Below are 10,370 nucleotides of genomic sequence, written 5' to 3' on the forward strand. Positions count from 1 at the left end.
AAATTTCCAATGCTTAAACAAATTTGTGTTGTGTACAGCTGTAGGACTGTGTCTGCCTGAAGAAAAAAAAAAAAAAAAAAACTGTTTTATAAGATGTGTCCAACATTGAAAAGGCATGCACAGATAATCAGAAATGGTAGCATTAGTGATAATTCAGAAAGCCTCTTAAAGGCTTCATGGCCAGTCAAGTGGTTTATAGGGGATTTGGATCTTGTTAGTGAGCTCAAACTCCTGTTAGACAATTAGGTGACATGAGTTTCACTTATATGTGAAAGCTGAAATTACAGAATTGACATTTAGAGGGGGAAAAAAGACCAGAGATGCTGCCTTCAAACCATCCCTGAATCTTTTCTTGGAACTTGCTATATAAAGTGCATAAAATATTTAAAGGGGTCATGAACTGCATTATTTTATTATTTAATAATGTGCACTCTTAATGTTAGTATGATTTTTACATCAAAAACTGCCATAATTCAGAAATAAAAGGCATTTTTTCCTACCCTGATTTTAGCCCTCTGATTTAAACGCTCTGTTTTAAGGGGCGTGTCTGCTGTGAGACTTCAGTGTAAACGCCCACTGCTGTGATTGGCTGACATCTTTACATAGGGAAATAGCTAAGTACTACATGTAGAATTCTGTCAAAAAAAATGTAGCACGTTTTTACTATTACAGTTCTCAAGGTTTACTAATTGTGAAAAGTGTTGATTATAGCATTATATTTAGATCGTGGCATGAAAGGTTTCAGTGATGAGCGTGTAGCTGATCACAGACATGTTGAGCGCATAAATGCAGTGATCTTGTCACTGTAACTCAATTTCTGCACAATAACTAATGCTTTCATCATAAATAACAGTGCAAAAATACTAATGTAAATAAGAGATTCATTAATTCTAACGGGAGTTTTGGCGAGAGTCCAGAACACTCACGGTGTTTGATTGACAGCTCCAGCGACTGTAAAGGGAGCATTCTTTGATCACTTTCTATATGTAATTTAATCACAGTTTAAATAACAGATTATTTTCATCCTACTAAGAGAAACAATGTGAAGTTGACTGTTTAGTCACTGGTTTGATTTACAATAAAACGATTTTGAAACAAAAACATCTGACTGTACATGAATCATTACATATCAGAAATCACTGGTCACTTTTTAGTTGGACATGCACACATAATCCGTACATATCAAACGATCTATAACAAAGCAATAGTGACACAGTAAAAATTTCAAAATTATTATTATTATTTTTTTTTTTTAATTTCAGTCTCTCTGCAAATCCAATGCAGCTTCTGTATTTTTCCACAAACTGGCACTGCACAACATTTTGCACTCTTCAAAAGCATGTTTATCGCTTATTTGCTCGATTCAGCATTAGTGTCACGTGTTATTTACCTACTACTACTTGTTGTGCTCGAATCAGTGGGCGGGGCTACTGAACTTTAGATTTGTGATGTCACTAACCCAGGAAGAAGCTTGTTGTAGTCTCTACCAGCCGTTTGTTGTAGTCTTTAAAAAGCGATTTCTATAAAAGAAAATATCTCCCTTTGTATTGAACTTTGAGCGTCGTAACTTTGCAGATGTTATTTATGATCAAACAGCAACATTACATACTAACTAAAGTTAAAAAAATTAAATCATAATCAAAGACCCCTTTAAATGCTGTTACTCATTGTGAAAAAGTACACTTTAGTATATTTTAACAGAACTTATTGCATAAATAATATACTTAAATGTGAACAATAATGTGCTCAGAAATATAAGTGCATCTAAAAAATTGCAATAAATTAAAATGTATTATAGTTTAAATTTAAATTAAATGCAATTATCTGAACCACAGTTGTTCAACAAATCAGAATGGTTGTAACATTCTGTCAATCATTGTGGCAACAATGCTAAGAAATCAGAAAATGACACAACCCAGACTTGAACATGTGTAATAACTCCCAGGCCACATCTTCAACAGCTTACAATGATATTTAGGGTTGATTTCTAGTCTGATAGTTATAGGGTTGCTTGAAAATCTGCAAAGAGTAGATGCAGAACAATTTCTCCAGGGTTTGACCTTTGACCCTGTTTCAGCTCACTGAAGTTCTCTGCTGGGCTTCACTGACTGTGTGTAATGTTTAAGGGAGGGTGTTGATCAGGATAGCAGCAGTCCTCCCCTGGTGTCCTGTCACTGTTGTCCTGGGCTGACACTTCCTTAGGGTGTGTATGTGGTTAATTAGGGAAAAGTGAGCTGAGACGATCTGTTGTGTCTGGAAAGGGAGGGGGTGATAATATTTACTTGAATGGTCTGCTTGGGATTTCATTAAATGTGCCACCAAACACCCTCTCGCCATTACGCCGTCATGCCAACCTTGAATGGGAGGAGTCTGGATGCAAGATATTTGGTGGTTTATGGATAAACCTCTGTTCAAAGAATTAACCTTATGCAAAACTCCAATATAAACTGTAATTCACAATAATGTGAGTTAATCAGTAAACGTCTCAATATTATCAAGCCTGGTGAAAGAGCATGGTCAGGTTAATTTTATGACCCTCACTGTTTGATTGACATGTCGCTCTGTGTGGTTCTGTGAGATTTCCTGACTAATCGTTCCCATTGTCTCCTTTCAGCAGGGCTTCGTAGACCATCCTACAAACAGGATATGGGATAACATCCTTTCCATTCTTGAGAAAGTGGGCACCCAACAGTATCCAACAATTCAGTTAAAAGAATTTCCGTTGTCCGTTGTGATGTTTGAATTCTTGTGCATCTCTGCAACTTTTTAGGTCACCATCACCATACAGGCACACTAACCCTTAACCTAACAACATTGAAAGAATGTACTAGAATGACAATGAAAGTGTTGTCAACAGGATATGGGACAGAAATAGTTAGCCATAGAGAGTCTCCTGAAGTCTTGAAAGCTACACTTGACTTTTTTTTCTTTTGGCAAAATTCCTAATGTCCTCATAGAGTGATACCTCACGTTCATGTTTATTTCATTGTTTGTTTCATGTTTCTTTCCAGTTACTGAACATACTGTAGATGTCATGAATCCATCAGCTCCGCCCACTTGTTACCTATCCGCCAAATTCTAATTCATAAAAATGTTGATTAGTGTGCATCACTGGATATTAGCTACACTGTACGTATGCAGGATGTATAATATATCCAACTTTTAATATATCGCTGGGCAATACTATAGTTTACATTTTTCAACAATACAACACTCAAGCATTTTTTTTATTTTATTTATTTTTTTTTTATGTGCTAGCACATACTATTAAATGCGAGTGTACTGTATGTGCAGGAAAGGTTGGAAACACTCATAGTTGTTGTATAATTTGTCATTATTAATTTGTTAATCTGAGTTGTATTGACAATTATGAAACCTCTGAGGTTTTGATCAATTTAACGGCACACACTGCGGCATCTTTTCTAAAAACATATTTCAATATACATTATAAAAATGTAAAAATATTCAATCTACTCCACTTTTATGCAACACTACAATCCTGCAGATTTAAAGTTTGTCTTCTTTTAGCTCAGCTAAGAGGACACAACATGACATATCGATCTTCTATTGGTCACATTTGCAACTTGAACTTTGGAATCCAGTGAAATCTAGCCAAGATGAAATAAAAAGGGGTGAAAATTTGGGAGAAATGAAGACTCAGCAGAGGGAGCTCATCTTCCTTTGGCCCCCATATTTTCAAACAACTGTCCATAGGCCAGATGGATGGATGGATGGATGGATGGGGTTGTTGTTCTCCTGCTAAACGTATTTATATTTCAATGTGTGTAAAGTAACTGTTTGTTCAGTCATTCTTTGAAAAACTATTTTAGCTCTTCTCAGTAGCATGAGAATAAGTTATTTTTCTTTCTAGTCAGGCTTATCACTCTCTGCCCATAGTGAAAAAAACATGGAGATGCATGTTTCCTCTGATCCACTGTATACTGGTTGGGTTCTGTTGATTCAGCTGTGAAGTAAACTTGGCCCACAGGCCTATCGAGAGAAAAAGAAGGGCTGGTCATCAGGCTGAAGAGATTGTCTGCTGGTGGACATGTGAGCTGGGTCACGGCTGAGAGAACAAATTCAATGACCCCACTGTCCTGCTCTCTTCAAGCTCTTGACTCAACACTGTACAGATTTTACAGAAGGCAGGTTAGGAAGCACAAACACATACTAAGATTTTAACAACACATCCTCCCACTGACCGCCCAAATCTCAGGAGTAAAAATGGCAGTGTACTTGCTTTATATAAATATATATTTGTTTGTTCATTTAACCCTGTTTTGCAACATATCACAATGGCAAAAAGGCTCCACATAATAAAGAATGGCCCAACTAGCCTATACTAACCCATACTACTAGAATTAATGTTTAATTTCAGTGTGGACCGACAAATTGCACTTCATTGGAAAGGTATTGCATCAGGTCTAGGGCATGGGCATCTACAGGAGATTACCAAAATCCTTATTTTCTCAGATTTAGCCTTGCCACAACAAATTACACATATTTAGTCATGTTTGTCATGGCACATCATGAAACAGTGGAATTATATTCTAAATTGTCATATCAATCATTTTTCAGTTCAGTGAACCACATGGATTATCTATAAATATATGCATGAATTATAAAACCTCAACATCCATCATACCAAATGAATATGATTCATTTTAAAAGAACTAGAGAAAGCAGTGGTTAATTGTCCCCTCCTTTATAGTGTCTTTCCCACCATTTCCCCAATCTCCATTTCCTGTTTGGGATAATAAGTTTGTGTTTTTTGACATTGACAGACCGTCTCTGACAAACTATAGTGTGTTAGAAACATTTGTTTTAATCTAAGGTCAACAATTTCCATAAACTAACAGACTGATTTCCGCCTATTCCACAGACTTTTGTGAAATAGTGACTGAGAAGTGTGCACTGAATGGCAAAAGTAGGGGGTATCGGATGTAATATCTTTCAAATGTCACTGTTCTTCAACCCACACAGACTATTAGGAAGGCCACACAAATACACAATCCCTTTCTTTGAAGATCTGTGGACCTGGGATTTGGTCTCTAATTGCCTTTCATGTTGGTTTATGGGTCGTAACACTTGGCCTGATATGAACCATCCGAAGCGAACGCATCACTATCATAGTCACACGACCCAATAAAGCATTCCGGTTACTGTCCATTACAGATAAAATGTCAGGCAGCAACAGCTAAGCTAACAACCTCTCATGTGCCCCTTGTGAAAGTGGCTATAAATATTTTCTAAACCTTGGTGTCTGGAAACAAACAAAGCAAAAGATGTGTCCTTAGTCATTAACATAACAGATGCAAAAGTCACTATGGAAGATTCCCAAAAGAGTTATTGCCACTAAACAGAAAGCTTTCATATTGCTGATAGCATATAAATGCTTCCCATATTCAATCCTGTTAAAATGACATATTATTTAGTTTATTTCAAATTATAAGATGATGTATTGTCACACTAGCCTGTACAGGTTATGCCTGTATCACTTAAATCTTTCAAATGCATATGGCACTTTCCATAAATTGAGACTTAGGAAACTTTGATAAAATTAACTTCTGACAAAAAACTTCTCAACAAGATGTTTCCATCCAGAGTTTCCAAATTTGACTTATGTACAAAATTGGAATATCGCATAACACATTTGCAAATAAGAACAAAATAGTCGAAATTGGCATAAAATATCTGGAATAAAAATGACATAAATGACAGATGAAACGCTGTAAACACTGTCATGTTATCTTGCTTTCGGAGGCGGATGCCTGGTGTTTGGGAACGCAATCATGTGAGACACTTTAATTATACCCCACCATTTTGATGAGAAAATTTGGTTCCAGCATGTCAGAATGACCAATCCAACATTTGAGATGCTGTGCAATAAAATTGGTCCACTGGTTAGTTTTCAAGCCATTTCTGATCACATGATCTGTTGGCAAAGTCACATTTTTGTTGTTGTGCATAGAGGATTTATTTGGTAAATGCGTATCCATTGTAGTTTATGTGTGTTTTTATTGCACATTTTTAGAACTTATTCGCATCTTGGCATTTCCATCGAGCATTTATTTATGCAATATCCCAAAATTCACATTAAAATGTGAAGTGGATGGAAACATATCTAGTTGCAATGGAATAAAATGCTTAAACTTTAGATTTTTTTTTATTTTTTTTATTCAAACTAAATGTTACATGTGCTGTTTTATTTTACAAAACATATATACTCTCATTCAAGAAATCGCACAACTCTTTAGCTACAGTAAAATGAGTAACAGGGTTACAAATTTAACCTAAAGTATGCTATTATTACTGGTTATCTAGTTTTGGACCACATACTGATAAACTTACTATGTCTCATGAATAAAGGAAAATAAATGTCATAAATCATTGTTCTTACAGCAACCTTAGCTTGACAAATACAACGTACCTTAAAACTTGAGAAGAAAAGTTAAAGGGTTATTTCACTCAAAAATGAAAATTATGTCAATAATTACTCACCTGGAAGCTCAGACGTGCTGCATAACACAGGAGAATGAACTTCCTTGGTTACGCAGTTTGTTCTTGTGCATCATTATGTTCACTGATCAATGTTTATATGTGAATAAAAGCCTAAATTAATTCTGTTCATCATAAAAAGTGATTGAGTCTCTTCAGAATATTTGGACTAAACCACTCGATTCATATGGATTAGCTTTAGGATCTCTTTATGAACTTTTTGAAGCGTCAAAGTATGTAGGCTATCTATGCGTAACGGAGGCAAGCTAGTAGTTGCTGTGCAAGTAAACCTCACTCCTCTGATCTCAAGAGATGCTCTAGTCACTGACGTTAGAGGTTGCAGCCTTTAGCCTCCTTGTTAGAACGTCCGACTCCCACGCCCGAGACCCAGGTTCAAGACCCGTGCAGAGCGGGGCGAGTAGGACCTGGGTGAGGCGTTACATATGGAAGGACAAAAAGGATCTTCATTTCCATTCTGAAGATGAACGAAAGTCTTACAGGTGTGGAACGACATCAGGGTGAGTAATTAATGACAGAATTTTCATTTTTGGGTGAACTAACCCTTTAAATGGAATATGCGTGCATACCTGTCTACCCACAATGCTGTAGAAAATGTCTAAATTATGTCATGCCATGTGTCACAATTTTATGTTTGTTATAGGAGCCTTTATTTCTTTTAAATAATATATTGGTACACCTATTGAAGTCCATTACTGAGATGTGCCTTGTCAGTAGAAATAGCAAAATTAGTGCAAAGTGTTCAAACAAACAAAGGTGAAACAAATGGAGTAGTCATACTATTTACCTGCATTGATGAAGCAAGCGTCTTATCAAATCTCAGTGTTAAGAAAACTTGTCCTTATTGTTTGGGAAATTGACATCATTGCTCGTTTCCTTTTTTCCTTATATGTTATCAAGTAAATTCACACCACACAGACAAGCTAAGAGTGATAAGTTTGCATTTATCTACACTCATGAGGTGATGTGAAAAATGTTTGGAAAAGTGATAAAACCAACCTTCACATCCTAGCAGGATTTGTCTTGGCTGGGTTTAATGCAACTGTTTGTAATATGCAGCTGCCTTTTCTCAAGACTTGCCATTTTCACTGTTGATGTACCTAGAAGTCTATTGTGGGAAGTGTTTTTGTGTCAGAAGATATCATATCTTGTGTAATTTGGAAAACCACCAGACATTAATGATCGAGCACAATATGAAGAGAATCTTATTTCACATTCAGCAAGGAAGGAAAAATACTCTACAAAGAACATCAACATTTTCAAACCTCAAAAATTAATTTCTAGTCACTTTTTAGACAACGTAAAAGTAATCCATATGAATCGAGTAGTTTAATTCAAATCTTCTAAAGAGACGTGATGATTTTATATGATGGACAGATTTAAAAGAGGACCTATTATGATTTTTTTTTTACATGTTCAACTTTCTTCAGTGTGTAATGTTGCTGTAACGCGAAAAAGGTCTGAAATGACAAAGCACAAAGTCACTCCAAAGGGAGTTATTCTCTATCAGTAAGCACAGTTTCTAAACTCCCTGAAACGCCTCGATTGTAGTCTTGACTTTTCTTCCAGAAATGAACATGTCACAATATTCCTTATTTAAATAATTCCCACCCAAGGCATACGCAAAATAAAGGGACTAGGCCTGTTAGTAGTTCTTGTTGTCGCCATGTCCAAGAAAAGCTGTTTTTTTTTTTGTTTTTTTTTCCAGAAGCTGAAACTCGCGGTTATGGTAAGGGGCGTGACATTTCTGAAACATGCACAAAGCAGTTTACCAATCACAACACACTAGTACAGCTGACCAATCAGAACACATTGCGTTTTTCTGAAGGAGGGAATTCATAAAGACCTCCTGATCTGGGGTGGATTTCCCGAAAGCATCATTAGTCAGCTATGGTCGTAAGTCCCTTTGAACTCTATTGGTAATGACAGAACTTGCGACCACAGTTCACTTTGGGAAACGCACCCCTGAATCGTTTGTTCTTTTTCTTCTTTTTTAGCTGAAGCTATGCAGTTTGTACCAGAACCAGAAATGATTAGTTCACCTCCCGAGTCTTCAGGTCTGAGTCGTTCGTTCATCACGAGTTATGGAAAAAAAAACATCATGACAGAAACGCGTCATGTAACTGTAAGAGTAAAAAAAACTGACTTGTTTGTTAGGAAGGTTGGGAATTATTAACTAATTTCTGTATCCACTACGGCCATCATGTCACATGACAAAATAACGAACGACTCAGACTCAAAAACTCGAGAGGTGAACTAATCATTTCTGTTTCCTGTACAGAACCTATAGGATGTTGCGCATGATCAGTCAACACAAAATGAATGAATCACTCTCTGAGACAACTCGTTGTTCTCGAGTCATATACAAGACTCAATTCGTGGTCCCTAAGGGCCACCAAAACATTCAAAAGGGGCGGAGCCACTTTTACTAAAATGGCTATAACTTGTGAATGGAATGAGATATTTTCACCAAACTCAGCACACCTATGCATGAGCTCATTCTGTGGTCGCGTGAAAAAGTATGTGGCGACTGGCCACTTAGTGGCGCTATAACAGGAAAAAAACATGAAAATGGCTACACTGTTAGCCCAATTGACTTGATAATTGGCATGCAATGTCTTTGTCCGAGGTGCCATGATTGTCTATGAGGACAATGACGTATCTCAAAAAAACATGTTCGGCATCGGCCAATGAAGTTTGAGCAGCTATCAAATAAGGTTAACGGAGGCCGATCAGAACGAAACTCGCTGGGCCTGTTTGGCCCTAGAGGCCTGTGAGAAATCTGAAAGAAATTGGCTACTGGGGGGGCACCTTCGCATTTTTCACGTGCGTAAAGGATCGTGTATCGGGCAATTTTTTGCCAATGCCCACGACATTCATACCACATGGTAGAGCTCCTCATTCTAAGCAACTTTGCCTCTAGGACCGCCACTGTCCATCGAATCATTCGTTAAATATTGGATATCATATATTATTTAAAAAAAAAAAAAAAAAAAACTTCGGCAAACTAGTCCTAGGTTTTTGGTTCGATCTCGATAAAACCACTGCAGCACAGTTCTCGGGACTCTCTAGGTCAATAGTTATCAAAAAATGTTGAACTTTGGCCTTTGGATAGCTATAAGCAGGGTCTTTCAGAAAACAGGTATGGCCAATTCTACCCAAAAGCCTATCATTTCTAAATGAAAACTCAGAACTTTGCATCATTAAGTGAACACATGCGGCACATGATTCTAAAGAAGCATGCATACTTCTATGGAGAATAGCTGATAGGTGGGGCTATAACTGTTAAAAATATGTAAAAATGATGGATTTCTATATCAAATCCCATGAAATGTGAAAGTGGTCCTCTTTCTGCCTGATTTGCATAGAACTTCTCGAAATTGGCTGTGCACATGCGTCACATGATTCTAAAGAAGCGTGGAAACTTCTATGGACATCGCGTCATTAAAGGTGAAAAATACTCCATATGAAATTAGGTGAGCATATCATCAAAAATCATCAAATATAGTAACATTAAGTTCTTGACTGCTCAATTCTTATGAATTACTTTTACAATGTCTCTATGTACTTTTTGAACTATGAAAATGTTAATTACCTGACTCTCAATTAATGGAAAAAATTGAGACAATATTAAAAATCACTTCATTCACATTTCAAAGATGAACAAAAGTCTTGTTTGTTTTGGAACAATATGAGAGAGAGAGAGAGAGAGAGAGAGAGAGAGTAAACGATTACTTTAATGCAATCAAACAATTCAAATTTAATAATGCAATCTACGAATGCAATACTTCAGAAGAGTCACACAAGAAGCTCCAGAGTGCCCAAAAGAGCCATCAAAAAAAATTGTTGGTTGG

The 10,370-nt window shown here is 36.7% G+C and overlaps 1 long non-coding RNA gene across 1 annotated transcript in view; it reads left to right on the plus strand.

Annotated features, from left to right (window-relative positions):
* The window catches only part of LOC127505720 (uncharacterized), a 426,197-nt gene that overhangs the window by 390,283 nt on the left and 25,544 nt on the right, over positions 1-10,370 (plus strand). The gene's annotated exons all lie outside the window — the stretch shown is intronic.

This window comes from Ctenopharyngodon idella, chromosome 23 (assembly GCF_019924925.1).
Source record: "Ctenopharyngodon idella isolate HZGC_01 chromosome 23, HZGC01, whole genome shotgun sequence".
NCBI lineage: Eukaryota > Metazoa > Chordata > Actinopteri > Cypriniformes > Xenocyprididae > Ctenopharyngodon > Ctenopharyngodon idella.